The sequence below is a fragment of the Macrotis lagotis genome, chromosome X, assembly GCF_037893015.1.
Source record: "Macrotis lagotis isolate mMagLag1 chromosome X, bilby.v1.9.chrom.fasta, whole genome shotgun sequence".
NCBI lineage: Eukaryota > Metazoa > Chordata > Mammalia > Peramelemorphia > Peramelidae > Macrotis > Macrotis lagotis.
In genome coordinates, this window is record NC_133666.1 from 605,707,088 (window position 1) to 605,734,904 (window position 27,817).

At 35.7% G+C, this 27,817-nt stretch overlaps 1 long non-coding RNA gene and 1 pseudogene across 1 annotated transcript; one reads left to right on the plus strand and one right to left on the minus strand.

Moving 5' to 3' along the window:
- Positions 1–357: 357 nt before the first annotated feature.
- On the minus strand, positions 358–23,698 carry LOC141503429 (uncharacterized). Its single transcript, XR_012472841.1, has 4 exons — positions 23,621–23,698; positions 22,456–22,585; positions 1,715–1,820; positions 358–549 (listed from the first exon to the last, which is right to left on the minus strand). It is a non-coding gene; the product is annotated as an uncharacterized LOC141503429 (long non-coding RNA).
- A 90-nt stretch (positions 23,699–23,788) lies between these two features.
- Positions 23,789–26,694, plus strand: LOC141503428 (protein phosphatase 3 catalytic subunit alpha pseudogene; annotated as a pseudogene).
- The last annotated feature ends 1,123 nt before the right edge of the window (positions 26,695–27,817 follow it).

The following is a 27,817-nucleotide window of genomic DNA, read 5'->3' on the forward strand; positions in this document are numbered from 1 at the left end:
ATAGAGAACACAAATAGACAACTAAACTATGTATGATGGAGAAAAAGTGGATGGGGAGAGAAATTTCAAAATAGTACACACAAAATAAAGACAGTGTTTCTGAATCTTCAATGTCTATATAAATGTGAGTTATTATTATTATTATTATTATTATTATTATCTTCTTCCTGGGACCCTGGGGATATTATTAACCCCAGGGATCTCAAAATCTGGCAATAATAATCCTAACTTAGGAACTAATTATCAATTTGTCTCTTTTTTCCACCCTTTATTAAAGTGAAGACTTTTTTAAAAAATGATTTACTTGACTTCGTAATTAGTATGCTGATTAGAATATCTTTAATATCACAAGGCAGATTGCTTTCAAAGCAGCAGAGAGATGGTGCTGGCAGTTCAAGGTACTATGTAGGAGGATGCTAGGAGAAATTCCCCTTGGAACTGTTGTTGGGCAATGCTTTCCTTTGAAACTGGAGCCTCTGCCTGCCTTCAACCTACTGCAAAAGGTCTGGAGCCTCACATGAGTCAGGGCACATAAACTGAGCCACATGGCTTTGTATTATTGAGATGTGAGAAGAAAAACAACATAGAGAAATTATTTCCTAAAAAAATAATTCCAATACACTGCTGAGTTGTAATGAGTAACTATTCAGCAAACACATCCAGGGAAATGTCTACAATTGGGAAGGTACTCTGTTCCAATATTTAAGGATTAATTGTTTGCTTTATGAAAATGAAAATAAATGAAAATGGAATAAAAGATTGGAAAGAAATGTAGCATCTTCATTATCTCAAACTTCATTTGGACCTTTTTTCCTTTATTACCTACCACCATTCACTCTACACTCTAATTTACTTCTTTCTGATTCTCACACTCAGCATTTTAACTCCCAAACATTTACCTTTAGAAAATCTATTCCACATTCCTCACCTCCATCTTATAGATTTCCTTCAATCACAGATTGAGCACCCTTATCTAAAAGACATCATTCCTGTTCCCCTTAACAGTTAATGCCCTAACTCTCTAAATTACCAATTATTTAACTGCCTTATATTTACATCATATTTATTCTACATGCAATTATTTTTATTTATTTTTTCACTTTTTCTCTCCCCTCCCCTACTTTTTTGTCTCTCCTCTCTTCTTCCCTCCCCTCCTCTCCTCTCTTTTCTCCTTTCCTTTTCTCTTTTCTCTTCTCTTTTCCTTTTATCCCCAGCACCTAGTGGATTGTCTGACACACAGCACATGCTTAATAAATGTTACTTGATTGATTGAACATGGAGAAATGTTTGTTGAGCAAAGGCTAATTTAAGAAGCCGAAGGTAAGAACTGCCTCAGTAAGTGCCTGTGTTCTAAGTGGCCAATATGTATTCATATAAACTTCATGTAAATATCTTTAGTGAGAGAGAATTCACTGCTTCCCAGTGCATTGAATTTCACTTTGCCTTTCATTACCTGAAGTTAAGCAAAACAATTTTAATCCCTCTTCTCTATGATAGCACTTCAAATACTGTAAGACTTCTACCCTGAATGTTAGCACCATGAAGAAAGACAATGAACTCATCTATCTATTAGCTCTAGTGATTTGTTTCATGCAAAGAAGCCAGTGAATATAAGCAGAAGGAAAAATGCTAAATGAACACAATGGCTTCACTTCTGGGGGTATAGAGTATGGCTTTTGTTGGGGAGAATATGACTGACTGTGCTGACACTCACCTCGAATCACCTCAAAGAGCTCCTAGTTTTCTTGTGATCTTGAATCCTCACTTCTTTTTCTTTCTCCATCAGATCTGCTGGCATTCAAATGCTTGTGGGAAGACAACTAGAAAAGAAGGCAACATACGATATTCATGTTTCCATGAGTAATTTTCATACTTTGAACCAGAAGGACCTTTGAACAATGGGAAAACCTATTTGAAAGTAAAGTTGAGGTCATCTAGTTCTACCTCCTTAAAAAGAGACACATAGTAAGGAGCAAAGTCAGGGCTGTAATTCTGGTCCTCATTTTTACTATGTGAGGTTATTTACTGATCCTGAAACCTTACAGTTTAAATTAGTCCAGCACTTTTATTTTACTCAAGAATATAGAGATGAAATGAGCTTGATCAAATAAGTAGTTCATAGAATAGGTAGAATTTGAACTTAGTTCCTTCAATAGACCATCTAGTGCTCTCACCATGATCCAAGGATTTTTTTATATGTTTCTACTTGAGGTGATATGTTAGTTGACCAATCAAGTACCATTAGTATTATCCTAGAGTAGCCTGTGATGGCATTCCATTCAGGATTCATTGGAAACTTCATGCCTATTAGAGTCTTTTGAGTCTCCTCCAGAGGTTGGGACTAGGAGCATGACATATGAGTTATGTAATTTTTACCTCTAGTCCTTATTCAGAAAACAAAAAAACAAGCATTAAGTACCTAATATATACTAAGGACTATATGTTCATGTAGAAAGAGTGAAACAATTTGTCTAATAATGTTATCATTAATATTCCCTCTAGTTAGCAAATGTTCAGCATAAATATATATATATATATATAAATATATATATAAATATAAATATATATATATGTATATATATATACATATATATATATATATATATATATATATATATATATATATAGAGAGAGAGAGAGAGAGAGAGAGAGAGAGAGAGAGAGAGACTGTTATTCCTTGGGTCTCCCATTATTTTGGATAACCTAGGACAAAATGATAATCTTTTTTTTTCTTTCAAGCCTAGAAATTTCATCAAATAGTACATTTCTTTCATGTGAAATTAATTGCTTTCTATGAACTAAACCTATAATGTTGTACCTCAGAGGAAAGATATCATCAAAGTAGTTTCCTCTGTCCTGAGACAGAAGAGAGAATTTAGCTATCAAGAAGTTTTTTTTTTTTGGTTTTTATTGCCTATTTTCACTAAATTATAATCTAACTATTAAAACATGACTCCCTTCTTAAAACCAGATCAGTTTTCAGCATTTCAAATATTCTTATCCAAGTATGTGAAATCTTATAGACATATATTCATATTAGTCATGTTGCAAAAAAATAAAGTGATGATGTTTGTTCTTCATAATCAAAGACAAATATGTCATCATAAATACATATGCATTTATATATATATATATATGTATGTATACATATTTTAATTACATGACTTGCACAATTTTTTATTATGGTGAAGAGAATGTTGTGCAAAGATAGTTTTCTCATTTGCCTATAACAGTATCATTCTACTCCATGGTATGATCTGTTAGGAAATAGGACTATTGGTGATTGTCTGGTGAGTACAAGAGTCTTTTGGCCTTTGAACTATTTTCTCTACCTCCCAAATCATCAAGGGACCTTTGTCTAGCAATGCCAGTGTCTGATATCTGGTAATGACATGATTGGCACCGCAATAATTCAGCAATGTCAAACTGTGACAATATGACTAATTCAAACCTGTCTCTTGATGGACTAATCATCAGTATGAACTTTCCTCTAAGATCTTTAAACAGTAGGATGATGTCTGGAAATCGACTCAGAATTCATTATTTCTTTCTCCAGAAGTGGATATCATTCATCATCATGAATTGTTTCTTATTGTCTTGTTTTATTTTCTTGATTAGAATAGCTAAACCTTTCAAACTCAATTAAGCTCACAATATTGCATTTACTATGTAAAATATTTACATCAGTTCATATAAGTCTTCCCAGGTTTTTCTGACATTAATTTTTTTGTCATTTCTCTTACCACAGTAGAATTGAATCACAATCATATGTCACAACTTATTCATTCATTTCCCAATTTCCAATTCTTGGCTACCACAAAAAAATATTTTTTGTACAAATAGTTTCCCTTTTTATTATGTTTTTGTGATACAGACCCAGTAGTATTAGATCCCAGTTTTATAACTCTTTAGGCACAGTTCCAAAGTGGGACCAGTTAACAACTCCACTAACAGTTCATCAGTGTCCCAATTTATCTACATCCCATCTAGTATTTGTCATTTTATTTTTCTGTCACATTAACCAACCTGAAAGATGTAAGATAATATCTAAGAATTATTTACTTTGCATTTGTATCTCCAATCAAAAGTAACTTTTAATTGCCACTTTCCCTTCCCTCCCACCTCCTCATGATGGCGAACAATCTGGTAAAATTTGTACAGGTACAACCATGTTTAACATAATTTCATATTAGACATATTGTGAAAGAGTAATTAAAACTAAGAGAGCCATGTGAAAGAAAGGAAAAACGTAAAATAAGTTTTGAAAAAGTGAACAATATTCTGCATTCAGAATCCATAGTTTTTTCCTCTGGATGTAGATGACATTTTCCTTAACATGTCTCTCAGGAATTCTCCTCAATCACCGACTTTCTGAGATGAGTTGTATCTATCCTAAATGATCATCTCACAATTCTAAAGTTAAGTTGTTCAGTGTTTGCTTGGTTCTGCTTACTTCACTCAACATCAGTGTATATATGTGTGTGTGTGTGTGTGTGTGTGTGTGTGTGTGTGTGTGTGTTTGTGTGTGTGTGTGTGTGTATATATAAATTATTTGTGTAATATTCTCACTTCTTAAAATGTGAGCTCTCTGAAAGTGGCAGCTATGTTTTTATTTTTCCATGTAACCCCAGAACTTAAACGGTGTCAGTCACAGACTTTAATAAAAACTTGTTGATTGACTGACAATATTGGTCTGATAATTATTTGCAACAATGTAAGAGGTCTGAAGAGAACAAGCGCATCAATAACATTTTGTGAATATTTTCAGGTATGTATTCTGTCGATCTGTTTCTCTAATTTTGGTCCAGTACCAGTTATTTTTAAAGTTAGCTCCTTTATAATCCAGCCTTCTGTCATACTTGAACCAAGGCATTAAAAAAAGATAAAAACTATTTGTAAAATCATAGTCATAAAATATTAAAGCTGGAATGACTTTTAGATTATAGAATATTAGAACTTAGAAAGTTAGATCTATCTGGAATCTTATAATGTAGAATTTTACAACATTGAATATAGAGTTTTACAATATAGAAAAATATAATGTTAGATCTAGAAGTGGTTCTGAGAAGAAAGCTGTATTTAGAAGGAATTTTTAAAAGTGAAATTTTGGAAAGCATATCATTAGAATTTGAAGGAATCTTAGAGGAAATAAAAAACTAAACTTTTCCTTGGGATCATGTGATAGCCTCCATTGCTCTCAGTTCAGTGATGTTCAGGGGAAATAAAGAGCATGCACTATGGTGTCAGATGACCTGGATTTGAAAATCAACATTACTTTCTCTCCCTATAATCTTAAGCAAGTCCCTTAAACTTTCTAAATCTCACTTAACTCATCCAAAAATTTAGGTATTTTGGACCATTTTACTTCCAAGTTTCTTTAAAATCATATGATTCTATACAATCATCCAGTCAATTCACCCTCATTTTTTGGCAGAGAAGGAAAGTGCATCCCTAAGCTTCAAAGTGTCTTACCTAAGGTTATTCATTAAATGAGTGGTAGAGATAGCACAAAAATCCAGTTTTTTAATTATAAAGCACCTAAGATATTTACCATTTGACATTGAGTGAAAAATATTAACTCCTTTTATAGTTTTGTCCAGTATCCTTAAGGTAGGATTAAAGGGGAAAAAAATAATGAAATTGAAATGCATGATCGAAAGCCTTGTAAGAAAGATGAAGGCATTAGGAAAACAACCATCACAGGTATTTATGAAGGTCTAATTTTTTTCCTAATTTGATTTTTTGAATGTCAGACTAAGAAGAAAAGCTAATCTTCTTAGTCTCTCTGAGCTGTTGGCATTAGTTTAAATTTTTGGAATATGTTGACTGGATTGTGATAATTTGAATATTTCAGATACTGTTAACCATAGCCCATTATCTAACCAGCAAAATCATTGAGTTGAAATTAAGATTTCAGTCTAACTGGTGTTTCTGTCATAATTGCTCTTTTGCTCTGATCATCCTCTTTTATCAGGGTATATGATAAGGGAATAATATGCTTTGATGTGGTGAAATGAAAACTAAACTTAAGATCAGAAGGCCTATGCTCAAGCAGCCTCACTGACCCTGAGAAGGGTCAGGATCATGAACCAGTTTAAATCTAATAAAGATTGATTTAAAATGCAAACAGGAGTACCTGCCTTGGCTACATCAAAATTTGTTGTAAAGGGATGCATTTTGTAATCAATAAATGAAAATTCATTTATTAATTGCATACTAAATGTTATTCACTTTGTTAACAACTAGTTATACAAAGAAGCAAGACAGTCATTGCCTTCAAGAAGCTTCCATCATATTTGGAATGATCCTATGTACTTACACATTTATATGTATACGATATATGTACAAATAACATTAGAGGAAGGTCTTTGGAGATAGAGGAGCCAGAAAATCATTGATTCAGTGATCTGACAAGCTTTTATTAAGTCTTCACTATGAGAAAGACACCATGCTAAGGAGGAAGTTACAAAGAAAAGCCACTACATAGTCCATGCCCTCAAGGAGCATATTCTCATGGGTGTACAACATGCAATATAAGACAGAAGGATAGCTAGATAAATAGATATAGATAAATGTGCAGGTATACATTTGGGTAGATAGTCAGAAACTAGCTATTTTAAGAGGTAGAAATAAAAGAAACCTTTCTATGTATGGGGGAAACTACAAAGGAGAAATGAGATGGAACCATGTGTGTGAGGAATAGCAAGAAGGCCATAATGAATGGATAATAAACTGTGTGGTGGGAAGTAATATGCAAGATGATTGAATAAATAGGAAATGGCCAAGTTATAAAGAGCTTTAAATAGCAGAGGATAATGCATTTTATCATAAGGCTATAAGGAAACATTTGATTTTATAAAAGAGAAGAGTTAGATGCCCAGACTTCTACTTTAAGAAAATTATTTGTATTGTTAGAGGGGAAAATATGTTGATATGAATAAAGAATTGAGGTAAGGAGAACAATTAGAAGACTATTGCAATCATTTAAGTATGAAGTGATTAAAGTGAACTAGGATACTTCTTTGGTGAATAACAATATGAGGATATATAAGAACAGTTATAAAGATAAAAATGACAAAATTTTGGAACTGATTCCATATGTGAAATAAATGAGGAGTGGATGATATCAGAGTTCTCACTTAACTTCCTTGAGAGTAAGAGGGAAATTTGGGAGAAGACTGGGATGCATATTTGGGAGATAAGTTAGGAGAGAAAGGTAAAGATGAGTTCTGTTTTGAATATATTAAATTTAAGATGTATCCAGGAACGCTAGTTCAAAACATGAAAAAGAGAATTAGTGATGTAGGACTATGGCTCTGGAGACAGCTATACTATACCTACACCTATATCTATAGCTACATATATCTATACTTATCTTTATATGTATTTATATCATTATCCCCCCATACATATATGCATTATATATGTATATACAGATATTTCTATATATGTCTTTACATGTAGATATGTCTACATATAAAGCATATATGCACATTTATTCATGCATATGTATAGACATGTGTATGTACTTATATGTCTATATTTATATATAAATATGAACATGAATAGATAAAAGTGATGCATAAACAGAATAGATTCAGATATTGACGTAGCTAAGCCTATAGTTTTAGATAGAGATATAGGATTTATTTGCTTAGAGATGATAATTTAACAAAAGTAAACTGATGAGATCACTAAATGAGAGATCATAGAGAGAATAGAACGAACCTTAGTTGTACTCATTTTAAATATAATCAATTTATATCATTATTAGCTAAAACCAATACATATTATTACTGTTGGTGATGAATTACATTTCTTTGATGCGAATTCAATGTCTCCTCCCTCTCTATTGAGACATTTCTTAGTTGTGTGAGATAATATCAGTATTTGTTCAGAACCATTCTGTTTGACATAGAAGTAATCTAGGTTCATTCTTGGGTTAGGCAAATCAGGTAAGCCAGACAGAACTTAATCTATCCTTTTCTTTGCAAGATAATGCTAGATCAACAAGAGTGAATGGTGCTCAAATGTGGAAAAGATTTTTCTGTGTAATAGAAAATGAGGAGAAATACAATTGTTACAGTAAGACTACAAGGTGAATTCAAGATCAAGACCAGAAAACAATGTACATCTGAACTAGCAATGGAGGAAACAGACATATATCCTTGCTGGAAGCAGCCACTGAGCCCATTCACCCCTTTCCATGAGGGATTTGCTGCTGCCTAAGGAGGTCAGATTTCTCTGCCAGTGCCACCCTGATTTAAACTGAAGATTCCAAATGCTCCTATATTCTGAGTTCAACCTCTATTCTATTAATAGAAGTCCAAAGTTCCTTCAGAACTTTTACATCATTATGTGGTTAGTGAAGCTTTAGGTAAGTTTTCCTTTGACCACTCAGTGGGGAACAAAATAATCTCAATCTTAGACACTTATAAGAAGTGAACCAAAGCATCTTCTCTTCTCTTTGAGGGACTTTTAAGATTCAGGATAATAGCAGGATTATAAAGATTTGATAGGTTTTAAATACTGATGATGCAATATATTTAGTTTATATGGAGTATTCTTTGCTGATTGATTCCATGCTGAACAAAAAAATGGGCAAGGTATCCCACTTCATGAGTCTAATTCCATAGAAAATCAAAGACACTATGCCAAGGTTTTGTAAATACTATGAAGTAAAATGCAGTGATACCAAGAATAGAGACAGAATTTTGTTTTAGTTTAGAGAGCTAAGTTACAATTAGGTAGAAACAGACAGTCACTTACCCCCTTCACAAGAGTTGGCAGTGCCCCATTTGGAGAAGTAAGAGATAAAAGGTCATTGAATTTCTAGAAAAAGTAGCTGTGTCATGGTCTACTTATTCCTACCCAGTGGTATATGTTCACACTGAGAGAACAGAATATGATTTATCTAATGCTTGTCTGTGAATGACAGTTGGTAATTAAACATGTATGATTTAATTTATTTCTTTGAAATAGTCATGGCATTTATTACTATCCCCATTTTATAGATGAAATGACTAAGACTTGAAATATTGTTCTAAAAGTGACATGAAAAATTATTAGGAGCATGATTATAGTAAACTAATTAGCTGGTATCCAGTGTTCTGTGTTTCTCTTTACTACACTGGTATTCTGAGGTCTTAAACTATTTAGTTTTGTTTCTGTAAAACAATGGAGTTAACTTGGACTTCTGACCAAGATGGCAGAGAGAAGCCAGTCACTGTGTTAAGGTCTCCTAGTTTCCCCTCAGAAATAATATGAAAGCAAACTCTTAACAGAAATTCAAACAACCAAACCCAGAAAAAGAAACTAGGAAAAGAAAATCTACCAACAACGTCTGTCTTAGAGGACTGTGGGTGAGCCAGGAGCAAAAATCAGAAAGCCAGTCCACGGGTGATGGGGTGAAGCCAGAGAACCAACTTTAGCAGTGGAAGCTTTGGCTGTCGAAGCAGGGGTCTGGGGAGACCCAATGGGACTGGAGGGCAAGTTCCAGCACAGTGAGTTACAGAGTGCAGCTGGATCCACTAGGTTTGGGGCTGTGAACCCCGTACTTTCAGTGGAGTCCTCTTCCCAGAACAAACACAGTAACAGTCGCCCCCTAAGCACATCCCCTGGCTTCAGGTATGGGCAGCAGAGTTCTCTCAGATGAATAGGGAGATTAACTGCCTCACCCCAGGGTGCAATCCAAATTGTTCAAGGATAACAGTACCCAGCTGTGGCCCTCCCCACCCAGGTCAAGGTCACAGACACTCCAGAGCAAACCTCAAACACCCTCTACTGGCCCACTTGGAGTTACTGACCCAGTGAGCAAAGCCACTAGGATATTCAGCACAAAAGATCTGTAAACCAGCACCTCCCCCAACACAAGATCTTAGGAAAATGAAGAAAAACCAGTAGAAGGGTTTATTGAAAACTACTTGGAATTAGAAGATCCTAACCCAGAGAGATCTAGAATTTCTGAGGAGAATATGAATTGGTCTCCAGCCCAGAAAGACTTCCTAGAAGAAATCAGGAAGGAGTTTAAAAATCAGTTGGAGAAACTGGGAAAAGAAACTCAAGAAAAGATTAACACCTTGAAAGAGAAAATTAATATCTCCCAACAAGAAAACAAATCCTTGGAAAATACAATTGGACAAATACATAAAGAAAATAATTCTCTCAAAACTACAACTGGGCAAATGGAAAAATCCTTCAAAAATAGAATTGACCAATCTGAAAAGGTGCTGAAAAAGGTAAATGAAGAAAATTCTTCTCTAAGAAAGAAGATGCAATCTGTGGAAACTAATGATTTCATGAGACAACAAGAATATGTTAAACAAAACAAAAAAAATCGAAAAAAAGATGAAAATGTAAAATACTTCATTAACAAAACCACTAATCTCAAGAATTGTTCCAGAAGAGACAACTTAAGAATCAATTGGTGTCCTGAAAACATTGAGGAGGAAAAAAAAGCCTTTTATAAAAAAAAATAAAATTGATAAACCTTTGTTTAATTTGATTTAAAAAAGAAAGTAGAAAACCAAATTACCAGTATCATAAATGAATCACTAAAGATTTAGTGATGGAAAACTGTCCTGATATCATGGAACCAGAGGGCAAAAGAGTAATTGAAAGAATAATCGATCCCCTCCTGAAAGGGATCCCAAAATGAAAACATCAAGGAACAATATGACCAAATTCCAGAACTATCAGATAAAAGAGAAAATCCTTCAAGCAGCCAAAAAGAAACAATTTAGATACCAAGGAGAAACAGTAAGGATTATGCAATCTATCAACATTAAGGGATCAAAGGGCCTGCAATATTCCAAAGAGCAAGGGAGCTTTTAATGCTATGAAACATTCACTATCCAGAAAAACTGAGCTTTCTCTTCCAGAGGCAAAGATGGACATTTAACAAATTAGAAGACTTTCAACTTTTCCTGATAAAAAGAACAGAGTTAAATAGAAAATGTGAACATCAAACATGAAAAGGTTTTAAAAAAATGGGGTAAAGGAAAAAAAAATGCTATCCGAAATGATGAAACTGACTATGTTCCCACCTAGGAGAAAGGTTCTTATAATTCTCAAGAATTGTAATTCTATTAGAGAAAATATACTTAGCCAGAAGTAAGGGACACTCATGGCTTATACAAGACTCTGATAGAATAATTTAAAAATATCTCCTTAAAAAGGGGGGGGCAGTAAAAATATAGGATAATGGAGGAGATTTAATGAGGTAAATCATATTACATAAGGACCTATACAAAGGACCTGTTGCAACAGAGGGGAAGAAGGGAGGAGGTGAGAATTGCCTGAATCTTACTCTCATCAGCTTAGGCCTAACATACACACTCAGTTAAGTTGAGAAACTTATCTTACCTTTCAAGTATTAAAAGGGGAAACAGGGAGGGGGGAGGATAAAAGGAACTTACAGAAGGAAGAAGGTGCAAAGTAAAAGGGGAAAGCAATGAGAGGGGTTTGGAAAAGGGGGGGAAAACACAATGATGGTGGTAATATTCAGAAACAAAATATTGGGGAATATGGATAAAGTGAATAAAGGGGAAAATATAAACAGAGGGAAGTTAGCATGGAGGGAAATAAATACTTAGTAATTATAGCTTTGAACTGAATGGGATGATCCCTCCCAACAAATGTAAGTAGAGTGGATGAAAAACCAAAATCATACAATTTGCTGCTTACTAGAAACTCATTTGAAGCAGAGAGATACATACAGAGTAACGGTAGAAGGTTGGAGAAAAATATATTTTGTTTCAGCTGAAGTGAAAAAAAGAAGTGGTAGCAATCCTTATCTCAAAGCAGCTGCAAAAATATATCTCATTAAAAGAGATAAGGAAGGAAACTATATCCTCCTAAAAGGTATCATAGAAATTGAAGCAATTTCAATATAAATATGTATGCACCAAGTGGTGCATCAAAATTCTTAGAGGATAATTTGAATGAGTTGCAGTAAGACATAGATAGCAAAACTCTACTTATGGGAAACCTCAACCTCCTGCTCCCAAATTTAGATAAATCTAACAATAACATAAACAAAAAGGAAGTTAAGGAGGTAAATAGAATGTTAGAAAACCTAGACATGCTAGACCTTTGGAGAAAGCTGAAAGGGGACAGAAAGGAATAAACATTTTTTTTTCTGCAGTACTTACCACTAACACAAAATTGATCATGTACTAGGGCATAAAAGCCAAAAATCAATTGCAAAAAGGCAGAAATAGTGAATACATTCTTCTCAGATCAAAATGCAATACAAATCACATGCAATAATGGGTCAGAGAGAGAGAGAAAGAGAGAGGGAGAGAGAGAGAGAGAGACCTAATTAAGAATGAGTGGATCAAACAACAAATTATAGAAAGAATCAGTGATTTCATCCTAAATATTGACAATAACCAAATAAGATACCAAAATTATGGGATACAACCAAGGCAGTTAATAGAGGATATATTCTATCTTTAAATGCTTACATGAATAAATAGGAGATAAAGGAAATCAATGAACTAAGCATGCAACTAAAAAAAATTAGAGAAAGAACAAATTAAATGCCACCAATTAAATGCCAAATTAGAAATTCTAAATATTAAAGGAGAAATTAATAAAAAATCAAAAGCAAGGGAACTATTGAACTAATAAATAAAACCAAGGGTTTGTTTCATGAAAACACCAATAAAATTGATAAACTTCTGGCTAATTTGATTTAAAAAAAGAAAGTAGAAAACCAAATTACCAGTAACATAAATGACAAATGTGTACTCATCACCAATGAGGAGGAAATTAAAGTAACAATTCAGAATTATTTTGCCCAACTGCATGCTAAATAATTTGATAAATCTAAGTGAATTGAATGAATATTTACAAAAATATAAGTATCCCAAGTAAAATGAAGAGGAAATTAAAATACCTAAATAACCCTATCTCAGAAAAAGAAATTCAACAAGTCATTTTGAACTCTCTAAAATAAAATTTCCAGGGGCCAGATGAATTCACAAGTGAATTCTATCAAACATTTAAGGAACAATTGGTTCCAATTCTATATAAATTCTTTGGCAAAATAGGTGAAAACAGAACTCTACTTGACTCTTTCTATGACACCAATAAAGTTCTGATACTTAATCCAGGAAGAGTCAAAACAGATAACGATAAATATAGATATCTCCCTAGTGAATATAGATGTAAAAATCTTGAATAAAATCTTAGAAAATCGATTACAGCAAGTCATTTCTAGGATAATACACTATGATCAAGCATAAATTATTCCCAGAATGTGGGGTTGGTTCAATATTAGGAAAATTGTTAGTTCAATTACCTATATCAATAACAAACTTATCAGAAAACATATGATTATATCAATAGATACTGAAAATGTCTGACAAAATACAGCACTCATTCCTACTAAAAACACTAAAGAATGTAGAAATAAATGGATTGTTCCTCAGAATAATAAGCAATATATATATATATATATGTATATATATATATATCTGAAATCATCAACAAACATACAATGATTATAAGTCAGAGGCATTCCCAATAAGGTCAGGGGTGAAACAAGGATGTCTGTTATCACCACTACTATTCAATATTGTGTTAGAAATGTTACTTTCAACAACAAAAGAAGAAAAAGAATTTGAAGAAATTAGAATTGGGAAGGAAGAAACAAAACTTTCATTCTTTGCAGATACAATATTATAGATTAGAACTGTGTCTCTTCTGCTTCTCTTCCCCTGAGAAACAATTTGTGAGATACCTGTGAATATTATTAAGACAGGAATGTGAAGGGCAAATGGACTTTTGCTCCTTATCTACTGAGTCTTCTGGAAGGAGATATATGCCTCAGTTTGGGTTATTTAAATTAGCTTATACATTTCGACTGTAATGGGTCAGTGGGGGTGGGGGGGATTGTGTCAGGATAAATGTGACCCTTGGGTCTTTTTCCTTTGACCTCAGCCACTGTAATTGATTGGGGCCCATACCTCTAGAATCGAATAAAACTTTCTCTTCATACCTTGATAGATCTCCAAAATTTATTTAAGTGGTATTCGTCCCACACAGTTCGGGGGCTCCTTTGGGATTGTATGCCCATTGGGTACTTCAGCATTTGGCAAAAAGTTGCCCTGCCCAAATTTGGAAGTTTACCATTTTCTGGGAACCTTGCTTTCTACTCTGTGCAAGTGACCAGAAGCTGAGAGACTAAGGAAGAGAAGAGCAAATCCCTGGCAAGAACATGACCGGTCAGTGAGCATGAAGAGCAGTCAGCAATTTCTGAATTTCTGTGCATGAAAGCCCAAATTAAAAAAAAAAAAGGTAAGCCTAGACCTTGGAATCTGAAGGCACTAGATTCCTGGACAGTTTCTTTGGGTGACTGAAGGTTGGAGATGACCCCTTCTGGTTTGGGCATAAGAGACTTGGATCTAAAGGTACTTGATCCTGAGAGGTCTCTTTCAATATTTAAAATGGGTATGATTCAGTTCAAACCTTCCCCCACAGTAGATAAGGTAAATAAAAAATTGAAGTACCAGTTAGGGAAAAGATTAAATGATTGGAATAAGTTATGAAAAGAAAAAAGGGAAAAATAAGAAGAATGATTAATTATTGTTGTATGGGGAAATAAGTATATATAGGAGAAGGAGTTATTTGACCTCTTTATGGCATTTTTAAAGAGTAGATGTGTCAAAAATTGAACTTATTTGTCAATGGAAAAGAACTTGTTAACTCTGAAGAAGTACTATCTGCCAGTTTATGGCTTGGGGGGCGGGGTGATATTCTTGAATCAGAAGAATAAGACTAAGGAAAAGAAGAACAATGGGATCTTCTCTTTTTGCTTCCTCCCCCTTACTTTAACACCTCACCCAATTCTATTTCTGCCTCACTGACCCCTAGAATGACTGGGCCTCACTCATAGCATCCTTCAGAGGGAGCTCAGCCAATTATAACAGGACCTTGAAAATCTTCCTTTAGGTTTGCCAGAACCCAAAGTACCAGAAACCAAACTGTACCCCCTTAAGAAGTTTCCAACAGGGCAGGGAATCATAGGTTATGCAAATGCCCCATTCCACACCTCTGAAGTTAGAAGCTTTAAAAGAAAATTAAACCCTTAATGCAAGACCCTATCAGGTTAGCAGAGCAATTTGATCAGTTTTTGGGTCCAGGTTTATATTCCTGGGGTGAGCTAATGTCTATCTTGAATACATTGTTTACACAAGAAGAAAGAGAAATGATAAGGGGAGCAGCTGTAAAAGAAGGAGATCACAGTCAGCCCCCAGCAGTGAGGATACTTCCTGCAGACCAAAAGTTCTCTTTAGTTGATCCCCCCTGGGACCATCATAACCCAGCTCATAGAGGACATTTAAAAGATCTAAAGGAATTAATTGTCACAGGAATTAGGAATGCAGGGCCCAAGGCACAAAATTTAAAAAAAGGCTTTTTCCAGTAACACAGGGAAAGGATGAGTCTCCTCCAGAATATTTAAACAAACTAAAAGAAAGCATGAGGAAGTATTCTGGTTTTGACTCGATGATCCAGAGACTGAAATGATTCTGAGATTGCATTTTTTTACAAATGCCTGGCCAGACATTAGTAGGAAACTACAGAAAATAGAAGCATGGAACAATAAGTCTCTTGCCATTTCTCCTCGAAGAAGCAACTCGCCTTTATATTTGCGGAGGGATGAGGAGAAACAGAAGCATAAAGTTATGATTTTTGTACAAACTGTGAAAAATGTAAATAATGCAGAAAGAAAGGGAAAACATCAGAAGGAAGAGGGGTGCTGACCAGTGGCAGAGGCTCTGCTGGCAAAGGCCCCACTGGAAGGAAATCTTATACAAACAGAAATTCAGGAAACAGGACTCTAATCAGGTGTTGGGAATGCCAAGCAGAAGGACACATAGTATATTCCCTTAAAGAGATAGATGAGGATTAGGGAAGTTGGGGTTCTCTGACACCCACCTGGAACTTGAGGGTGGGGCCCAAGAGGGGAAGAACAATGCTTTCTCATAGATACAGGGGCTGACCAGACCTCAGTAATACAGTTCCCCTCTGGAGAAAAATTATCCAAATAGACATTGATTATTTCAGGGCTAAAAGGGGAAAACTTTTTGGTCCCCATAATCAAAGAATTCAAAATTAAGATGGGAGCCCAGGAGGCTTGTTGTAAATTACTTCTCATTCTTGAAGCTGGCATGAATTTACTGGGGAGGGATTTGATCACTTAAATGGGAATAGCCCTGATACCAAGAGGAATGAATACATGCCTCAGCAAGATGGCAAAGCTCTAAGATGGGGAACAAATAAAAATCTTTGCTGAAGTTTGGACAGGACCTGACAATCCAGGCAGAATTGATATCCCTTGCATAAAAATTACCCTCCAAGATCCAGAGGAGGTGGTAAAGGTCAAACAATATCCCATTTCTTGGGAAGGGAGGCTGGGATTTAAGCCAATTATACAAAGGCTTCAGAAGAATAAATTGATTGAACCTTCTATTTTGCCTTATAATACCCCAATTTTATCAATCAGGAAGAAATATGGCCAATTCAGATAGTCCAAGATTTAAGAAAAATTAATAAGATTGTTTTACCCTCACATCCCGTGGTGCCAGATATATCCATATGCCATCCTGGGAAAGATTCCTAGCTCCAGTAAAGGGTTAATATATTGGATTTAAAGGATGCATTCTGAAGCTGTCCCTTAGGGGAGAACAACAGGAGGATTTTTGCCTTTGAATGAGAAGATCCAGACACTGGTAGAAAAAAGCAGCTCTGGTGGTGTGTGCTCCTGCAGGGCTACACATAGTCCCCTAACTTGTTTGGCCAGTTCCTGGAAAATTTTTTAGAAAATTTTGTTCCAATTACCAGGACTAAGGTACTACAGTATGCGGATGATTTATTGGTTGCTGGGGATAAGAGGGAAAACACAAGTAAAAGCACCATTAAATTATTGAATTTCCTAGGGGAATCAAGGTTCCGGTTCTCAAAAGAGAAGGAAGTAAGAAATTGGACCCAGCTAGGGTCGAGGGTATCATACACACACCATTACCAAAGACCAAAAAGGAGCTGAGGAAATTTGGGGGTTTAGTTGGATACTGTAGAATTTGGATCCCCTCCTATGCTTCTATAACTAAGCCTTTATATCAACACCTATTGGAACAAAGTCCTGACTTTGTTGATTGGGACCCTGAGAGTAAACAACATTTTGAAATGTTAAAACAGAGGCTTATCTCATCTCCCTTTTTAGCTCTCCCTACATTAGAAAAATCTTTTCACCTCTTTGTGAATGTGGCTGAGGGTGGAATTGCCTTGGAGGTCAAAGGAGGTCTGTTGCTTTCCTATCTAAGATATTAGATCCTGTAGCTAGGGGGCGGCATGCAGGCCATTGAAATCATTGCAATCCTAGTGGAAGAAAGTAGGAGGCTTGCATTTGGAGGGAGTCTTATTGTTAGTGTCCCCCACCAGGTTAGGACCGCACTACATCAGAACGCAAGCAGGTGGTTAACTGATTCCAGGATTCTGAAATACGAGGCTATATTATTAGAGAAGGATGATTTGATAATATCTCAAGATCATAATCTGAACCCAGCATCCTTTTTGACTTCAACCTTAAGTTCTAATTCAAGTAAAGGAATATTGTTGCCTGGAATTCGAAGAATATCAAACCAAGGTCAGGATGGACTTATAAGAGTCTCCATTGCCAGGAGGGCTAAATTGGGTTATTGATGGGTCTTCTAGAGTAATTGATGGGAAGAAAGAAAATGCATTTGCAATCATTGATGAGGACATGACCTCTATTGCAAGGTCTGCTAAACTACCAACCATTTGGTCAGCACAGACTTGCGAGTTATATGCACTTACTTAATCAAGCTCTAGGATTACTAGAAGAAAAAGATGGGAACATTTATACTGACGCTAATTATGCCTGGGAGAGGTTCATGTGTTTGGAAAAATATGGGAAGAAAGAGTATTGGTGAATAGCAAAAGGGAAAGAACTAGTGTATTGCACACTAATCTGGGAGGTATTAGAAGGTATATTAAAACTCCAGAATGTAGCTGTGATACATGTCAGGGGGCACCACAGTGGCAACTCCTTTGAAGCTCAAGGCAACCAACTGGCTGATACAGAGGCACAAAAAACTGTGGGGAGGAATGAAAACCCAGGTATGTGTTTTTTAAATAGATTTTGAGTTTTACAATTTTTCCCCCTAATCTTGCTCCCCACCCCACACACACACACAGAAGTCAGTCTGTTAGTCTCTACCTTAAAACCCAGGTATCCAAGCACTTTCCCTGAGCTTACCCTCTCCCATTTTTTTTTCCAAAGAGGAAGTAGTAGAAAAAGCTCTAGCCCTTGGAGCTGTTAAATGGTCTATGGGCATTTGTTTCTACCCGATGGCAGAGAGGTACTAACCAAGGCAAGCATGAGACAAGTCCTCCAATATCTGCACCAAAGGAGTTATAGGGATGTCCAAAACCTGTGTGATGCCATTTTATCTAAGTTTGTGACTCCTGGGCTATACACACTGGTTAGACAAATGATGGAAAGCTGCCTAATTTGTCAAAGGATACCTATATAAGGCCCCTTCAGAGTATACAGGTGTACTTTATTGAACTTTCTCCCACACAAAGAGAAATCCCATTCAAAGTAACTTCAGACAATATAAAATACCTGGGAGTCTACCTGCTAAGGCAGACTCAGAGAAACTCTATGAAAACAACTACAAAACACTTCTCACACAAATAAAATCATATTTAAATAACTGCTCATGGATAGGCCAAGCAAATATAATAAAAATGAAAATTCAACCTAAGTTAAACTACTTATTTAGTGCCCTGCCAATCAAAATTCCAAAAAATTACTTTAATGAGTTAGAAAAAATACTAAGTAAATTGATATAGAGAAATAAAAAGTCAAGAATTTCAAGGGATTTAATGACAAAAAGTTCAAAAGGAGGGGGCTTAGCCCTGCCAGATCTAAAATTATATTTTAAAGCATCAGTCATCAAAACGGCCTGGAATTGGCTAAAAAACAGAGTGGTGGATCAGTGGAATAGACTAGGTGCAAAAGAGATAGCAGGAAATGATTATAATAATCTGATGTTTGATAAACCCAAAGAATCCAGCTTCTGGGATAAAAACTCTCTCTTAGATAAAAACTGTTTGGTAAATTTGAAATTAGTATGGCAGAAACTTGGATCAGACCAATATTTCACAGCCTATGACAAGAAAAGATGAAAATGAGTACAGGATATAGTCATAAAAGACAATATTATAAGCAAACTAGGACATCAAGGAATAGTTTACCTGTCAGATCTATGAAAAGGGAAACAATTTATGATCAAGGAAGAGATGGAGAACATCATTAAAAACAAACTAGATAATTTTGATTACATTAAATTAAAAAGCTTTTGCACAGACAAAACCACTGTTATCAAGATCAAAAGAAATGTAGTAAATTGGAAACAATTTTTACAAGTAGCATTTCTTACAAAGGACTCATTTCTAAAATATATAAAGAACTGAGTAAAATTTATAAAAAAATACAAGCCATTCTCCAGTTGACAAATGGTCAAAAGATATGTGGAGATGATTTACAGATGAGGGAATCAAAGTGATGCATAGTCATATGAAAAATTGCTCTAAAACATTACTAATTAGAGAAATGCAAATTAAAGCATCTTTGAGCTACCACCTCACAACTCTCAGACTGGCCAATATGACCAGAAAAGACAATCAATGTTGGAAGGGATGTGGGAAATCTGGGACACTAATGCATTGTTGCTAGAGCTGGGAAGTCATCCAACCTTTCTGGAGAGCAATTTGGAATTACGCCCAAAGGGTAATAAAAATGTGCATACCCTTTGATCCAACAATACCATTACTGGTCTGTACCATGAAGAGTTCATGCAAAAGGATACAAACATCACTTGTACAAAAATATTCACATCAACCCTGTTTGTGTGCTGCTATGAATATTTTTGTACAAGTGATTTTTTTGCTGCTATGAATATTTTTGAATATGTGGTGTGTTTTGCCGCCTATTTGTGGTGCCAAAGAATTGGAAATTGAGTGAATGTCCATCAGTTGGGCAATGGCTGAACAAATTTTGTTATATTTGTGTTATGGAACATTAATGTTCTATTAGAAACCAGGAGGGATGGGAATTCAGAGAAGCCTGGAAGTATTTGCATGAACTGATGCTGAGGAAGATGAACAGGACCCGAATAATATTGTACACCCTAACAGGAACCTTAATGAACTTGCTCATTACATCAGTGCAACAATCAGGGATAATTTTAGGGTTATCTGCCATGCAAAATACCATCTGTATCCAAAGAAATAATTGTGGAGTTTAAACAAAGACCAAAGTCTATTGCCTTTAAGTTTTTATAAAAAGGTATCTTATTATGTAATTTTGCTATCACTTATATTTTTATTTTTTTCCTTAAGAATATGATTTCTCTCTCAACACATTCAATTTTGATCAATGTATACCATGGAAACAATGTAAAGACTATCAGACTGCCTTCTGTGGGGGGAGGGAAGCAAAATGGGGGTGGGATTGCAATATTAAAAAAAACAATTAAAAAAATAAATTATAAAAAATTAAAAGCAATGGTATTAAGTGAATTTCCCAAGATCACATAGCCAAGCAGTGTCAGAGGCTGATTTGAATTCTGGTCCTGCTATCTGGTCCTCCTATCTCCAGGACTGACTGATGCTCCATCCACTGTACCACCTAGCTACCTCAAGGACTTAAGTTAATCATAATAGAATAAGAGAAAGATTTACATTAATTCTCCATTGATCAGTATCCATTTTGCCAATTTTGAATGTGTCAGGGCAATAAATTAAAAGTCAATAAAATAGTAAGAAAAATAATAGCTTATATTTAGTGATTTACAGTTTTGAGGTGATTTTCCCCATAAGAAATATATTTGATCTTTACAATAACTTCTTGAAATTTATTCATCCTTTTGATCCCAATTAGATGCCTTCTTTGATCCCCCAACTAAATAATAACCCAAATAAAACTAAATAATAGCCTCAGAGCCCACCTATCACTTGCTTTCTCACCTCTTTAAAATCAGGGATTTTCTGGAACTAGCCTTTCAAGAGTTATTTGTTTAATTTTCAGTGTGGATCTCAGAAATCAGTAATTCCTACAATTCAAAACTTGATTCATTGGGGTTTTTTTGATTGTATATAACTTGAGAAAGTATTGTAATGGAGATAAAGCATAAAAATGTGCATCTATTTCTACAAAGTTTTAATTCAGAAAGTCTAATTATTAAATATTTACTAATACAGTCTTGTTTTTAATGAAAATTTTTTAGGTTTTGCAAGGCAATGGGGTTAAGTGGCTTTGCCAAGGCCACATGGCTACGTAATTATTAAGTATCTGAGGCCAGATTTGAACTCAGGTACTCCTGACTCCAAGGGCGGTGCTCTATCTACTGTACCACCTAGCTGCCCTTAGTTTTTGTTTTTTTCTTTCAAACTGTATCTGTTTTAGGCATGAAAAATCAGTCTCAGATTCAGAAAATATCTCCACAGTTGACTAGACCAGAAATAATAAACACTCAACTACCTTAAAATATAATTAAAGAAAATTTTAAAAAATGAAAATATAATGGAACATAGAGAATATAAACATCTACTTTTCTTATTTAATATTTGCTTGAGATACTTTTCTAAGATTTAACATCCAGTTTTTAATCTCAGTGTGACACCACTCATGTAGTCCAACTAATTCCTAGAGAATAAACGCCACCCCCCCCCACACACACCACACACACAACATCACAACATGCTTATTGGGTGACCGTCAGCTCTTTTTTTTCTGAAGATTTCTATTAATATCCAATATCTATAGATGTTTCTACAAATGCGCAATACAATTACCTCTATATTGGGACTGTTTTAATTAGAAAGTATACCTTTTGTCAATCCTAAATCTATATCCAATTTCCTACAGTGGGTGATTATTTAATCTTCTTAGGTCAATTATATATAGTCACAGAAATACTCAAAGATGGGGCAGCTGGGTGGCACAGGATAGCCTACTGGCCCTGGAGTGTGGAGGACCTAATTTCAAATCCAGATTCAAACACTTAATAACTGCCTAGCTGTGTGACTTAGGGCAAATCACTTAACTCCATTGTCTTAAATAAGTAAATTTTTTTAAAAAAAGAGAAATACTCAATGATTTATCATACCACTTCTCCTTAACAAATAATAAATCTTCTCTTTTCTAAACTAAACATACTCAGTTCCTTGAACTGGTCCTCAAGACACAATTGCCTTGTTCTTTACCAATCTTTTCTCTCTCCTCTGGCTACTCATTATTATTTGTTCCTGAAAATCTGAATTGAACACAGTATTTCAAATATTTTGTGACCTGGTAGAGAATATTGGGAAAATCACCACTCTTGATTTGGATACTCTATATATAATCAGTGCACTTACAGTTTCATATTAGAAGATAGCCCAGTTTTCATTCTAGTGTGGCAACTTGGAATCAGCTCTCAACTGGATGCCTGGGGCAGTTGGTTCTAGTTCTGTGTCTTGTCATTGATTCAGTTTCACATTAAACTCTCTAGGAGCAATATAGAGGAATATAAGTCAAGGATTCTCATTTTGTTTCAAGTCAATTGAATTAATAAAAAAAAAGGAAGACAGGATTCTTGAATAGCTCTTGACCCTATCCATGTGCCTTTCCTTCCCATCTATCCACTATATTTTCTAGTTGTTCATCTTCCAAGTTAATTTATTTCAATTGTTCCTGCCTCTAATTCAGGTAATCAGAATGAATCTTTGGTGTCTACTTCTGTTCTTTAAATTGAGCCTATGTTTCCATCTGGTGGGTTTAGTATAAGAAAACTAAAATGTATTATAATTCATTCTATATGCCTCCATTTTAGAAAACAGTTGTCATGAGTTTTTTCATTAGAATTACAGAATAATGTAGCTTTTGAAGTGGAAGAATTTTTCAGTTAATGCATTAATAGCATTCCTTTGAAGTTTCTTCACATTTAGTACTCTCAATTAAAATACCTCTAAGAAAAGCCCACCTCATATTTCATTCCCTAGGTCTCATTGGTCTCTGTTCCTGTCCCCCTGGTTTTTTCATGATGACATCCTCCAATTTATTGCCATCTCCTTTCAGCAAAGGAAATTTCTTAACCTTTCTTTATGATACATTAGAAAGGAATTACTCATGGGGCTTGAGCCCTTAATGGCTCTTGGGCAATTATATTCTCAGGGAGGTATTGTCAGAATTTACAAAGAATTCTCTACGTGAAGTATAAGTGTAGATTCACCCAGAAATAGCATAATATCTCTGATTTCTATTATCCTTAGAATAAGATCAATAGAATATGCATTTCATTCACTCTAGACATTAGATGGATTTCAACTTTCTATGCTCACACTGATTATGATCTATTTATTACCCAGTTCTTATCTTTTTTCTATTTCGTTAATTGTTGGCTGCCCCTTTAATTCGTTTTTTTTTGCTTGTAAAAAGTCCTTCCTTAATCCTGTAATTATTGTAAAGTGACACAGTTGAAAAAGTTTAGTTTGGGGTCTAAAGGTCTCTCTTTGTCTCATATTCCCTGTTTGCTGTACTTACTCAATTTCTTCTTCTCTAAAATGGGGGCAGGGGTAGAAGCGGTGTAGTATGTATGTTTGTGTGTGTGTGTGTGTATGTATGTGTATGTGTCTGTGTGTGTGTGTGTGTGTGTGTGTGTGTGTGTGTGTGTGTGTGTGCCTACGCTTGTGTGTGTGCGCGTGCAATCGGACTAGCGGCGCTTGGCTAGTTCTCCAGCCAGCTGTTGGCAATGTCGGAAAACCGGATAATTCATCCCAGGTTATCAACGACCGACAGGGTGATCGAAGGCGTCCCCTTACCTCCAAGTCACCGGCTCACAGTTGGGGAAGTGTTTGATGAGGATGAGAAACCTCGGTTGGATATCTTAAAGGAACATCTCATGAAGGAGGGACGACTGGAAGAAAATGTTACTCTGAGAATAATCACAGAGGGTGCTTCCATTCTAAGACAGGAAAAAACTTTACTGGACATCGCTGCTCCAGTCACAGTCTGTGGGGACATCGATGGACAGTTCTTTGATTTGATAAAGCTCTTTGAAGTGGGAGGCTCTCCGACCAACACACGCTACCTCTTCTTGGGGGACTACGTGGTCAGGGGCTACTTCAGCATTGAATGTGTGCTGTATTTATGGGCCTTGAAAATTCTTTACCCTGAAACACTGTTTTTACTTCGTGGAAATCATGAGTGTAGACATTTAACAGAGTATTTCACATTTAAACAAGAGTGTAAAATAAAGTATTCCGAAAGGGTCTATGATGCTTGCATGGACGCCTTTGACTGCCTTCCCTTGGCTGCGCTGGTGAACCAGCAGTTTTTGTGTGTACATGGTGGTTTATCTCCAGAGATCGACACCTTAGATGACATCAGGAAATTAGATCGGTTCAAGGAACCCCCGGCCTACGGCCCCATGTGTGATATCCTGTGGTCAGACCCCCTGGAAGACTTCGGAAATGAGAAGACCGAGGAGCACTTCACCTACAACACGGACAGGGGCTGCTCCTATTTCTTCAGTTACTCCGCCGTGTGTGAATTCCTACAGCACAATAACTTGCTGTCCATCCTGCGAGCCCACGAAGCCCAAGAAGCCGGCTACCGCATGTACAGGAAAAGCCTAACATCAGACTTCCCTTCCCTGATCACCATCTTCTCGGCCCCAAACTACCTCGATGTGTACAACAACAAAGCGGCCGTGCTCAAGTACGAGAACAACATGGTCAACATCAAGCAGTTCAACTGCTCGCCCCATCCTTATTGGCTTCCCAATTTCATGGACGCTTTTACCTGGTCCTTGCCCTTTGTGGGAGAAAAAGTGACAGAGATGCTGGTAAACGTGCTGAGCATCTGCTCTGAAGATGAGCTAAGGTCTGAGGAGGGTGAGTTTGATGGAGCCGCGGCTACGGCCCACAAGGAGGTGATCAGGGACAAGATCCGTGCCATAGGCAAGATGGCGAGGGTCTTCTCGGTTCTGAGAGAAGAGAAGGAGAGTGTGCTGACTTTGAAGGGCTTGACGTCCACGGGGATGCTTCCCAGAGGGGTGCTCTCCGGAGGAAGACAGACCCTGCAGAGTGCCATCAAAGGGTTTTCCCCGCAACACAAGATCACTTGCTTCGAAGAGGCCAAGAGCCTGGACCAAATCAAGGAGAGGATGCCTCCTCGCAGAGATAGCGGCCTTAACTCCAAGGACCAGCCTGTCTCTGCAGAGACGAACGTCACTGACAGCAAGGACAGCAATGGCAGCAATACTGAGTGACCACTTCCTCCTGTTCACTTTTCTTTCCTTTCTTCTTGTTTTTTTGTTCTCTTTCTGTTTTTTATTATTATTTTTTTTTTGAGCTGAGGATGACTGCACAACAGCAGTTGAGTAATCTTGCCTCTGACTAGCGTTCTTGCTCTCAGGGGTGGGTGTTGAATTCAGTTTTACAGTAACAGCTAAAAAAAAGAGACAGTAAACTACATTTTGTTGGATTGTGGGGTAGAGGCAGTACTCTTTAGGATAAGTCTTAAAAAATGCTTATAGAAAACAAGCAAAAGAATGCTAAGGCTGGTGTATATTGCAAAGTGAAGGAAACTAACATGTTTTCCCCTATTGCATTGGGAAGTTCTAGATAGGTACTGAAAGACCTCTTATTGTGTTGCTGGATATGAGAACTTTGTCTTATTTTTTACTCTATTGTACGTTTACAGTTGCAGCACTAAAAATGGATGACAAACATTTTTTAACAAAATAGAACTATTTATTGATGATGTTTTGCTACTCTTGTCAGACAATGGCTATAAACTGAATTAGGCAGTCAGAAAAAGAAAAAAAAATGTTGCAAATTTGTTAAAAATGCCTAAAAAAAGAACAGTTTAACTTTTTACAAATTATGCTTACCTCAGGTTTTAGTGTGCTTGAATGCCCTTCTTTCAATGTTAGTTATTTTATTCATTTGGCAATGAATATCTTTTTTCCCTTTAAGTTTAAAAAATAACTAAAATAATTACATCTATTTTTGTTGCTTATTGTTAGGTTTGGGTGTTTTGGTAAATCAAATCTTGGTTGTGGTTTGCTGAATTTAAATATTTATTAGTGATGGGTTTTTAGATATAGTGAACAAGATTCCATATTAAGTGCAGTGCAAAGCATTCATATTCTATAAAAATCTGCCTATGCATGTTTTTTTAAAGAAAAATAAAATGGCTATATAGGCCTAAATGCAACTGTAATGCACATAGTGGTCTGATTTATACTAGAAATGTATGTATACTGACTACTTTATATTCTCTGAAAAAATGCTTAATACCTTTAAAATTTTGTAATCAAAAGAAACTGAAAAATATCTAAAGGGGAGAGTATTCTTAGAAAGTTTTAACATAAACTTGTCAGTGTACATAGAGATGGTTAGCATGTATATGTGAAACTAAATGCACGGTAACTGTTAATGGCATATTGGTTTGCTCATTTTGTTCTGTTCTATTACCTGTCACAAAATGTTTAATTTTTTCACTTTTTTCCCCTTGTATATCAGTTAATGGGTTACAACTAGTTCATTCTGAAAGCAACAATAAAATACTCTATTGATCATTTTAATAAATGTATAAATGTCCAAGTAATTCATTACATCCTTGAATTTGTAATTTGACTTCTGAATTGTTGGTAATCAAGGCATGCACATGAAATAATGATAAAAAAGAGCATTTTAAAATACTACTCACTAAAAATGTGTGAACTTAAAAAATAAAATAAAATGGGGCAGGGAGAGAACAATGACTTACCTCCCTCACAAGGTTAGAATTAGAGATCAAATAGATGAAAAGAGAAGCAGGATTTAGGTCATTCTCTACAGCCACCTTGGGCTAGTCATTAAAATTTACAGACTGCCATTTGATTTTCTGAAAGTGAGGTGATGGACTCTATGGTTACAGAGTTTTCTTTCAGCTCTAAAAATCAGATGGCTCCCATATCATAAGGTTCATAAAGTATCACATTACTCTAATGCACTCATCAAATATGAGCTTTCATCTCTGTAAACATGGAGAATAATGGCTATTAGATCTTTATCCAAGGACCTCAAGAATCAGGGAAGAAAAATTATCTTTCTTCATAGCCATTATCCAGAAAAAAATAACATTGGATAGATGTGACCTATCTTCCAAGTTGTTGTTATTGTTGTTATTCTGCTGTTTTACTCATGTCTGACTTTGTGTGATGGTACTTTTCTTGTCCAAGTGGCTTGAGAAAACTGAGGCAAAGAGAGTCAAGTGTCAAGGACTGGATTTGAACTCAATTGTTCTTGATGACGGGCTTGGGTCTGGACTATCTAGTACTAGTTGCTCATCTCCCAGATAAATTTATTTCAATTATTTGTGCCTCTAACTCAGGTAATCAGAATAAATCTTTGGTATCTACTTCGGTTCCTTAAATTAAGCCTGTTTCTATTTGCTAGGTTTACTAAAATGGGTTGATACTACATGTCCACATTTTAGAAATAAGTTATCATAAGTATATCTTCTGTATTTTCTACTAGAATTACAAAATAATGGAGTTTTTGAAAAGGGAGGAATTAGGGGAGACTAGGTGGTTCAGTGGATAGAGCAGTGACTCTGGAGTCAGGAGTACCTGAGTTCAAATCTGGCCTCAGACACTTAATAATTACCTAGCTGTGTGGCCTTGGGTAAGCCACTTAACCCCATTGTCTTGCAAAAAAACCCTAAAAAAAAAAAAAAAGGAAGGAATTA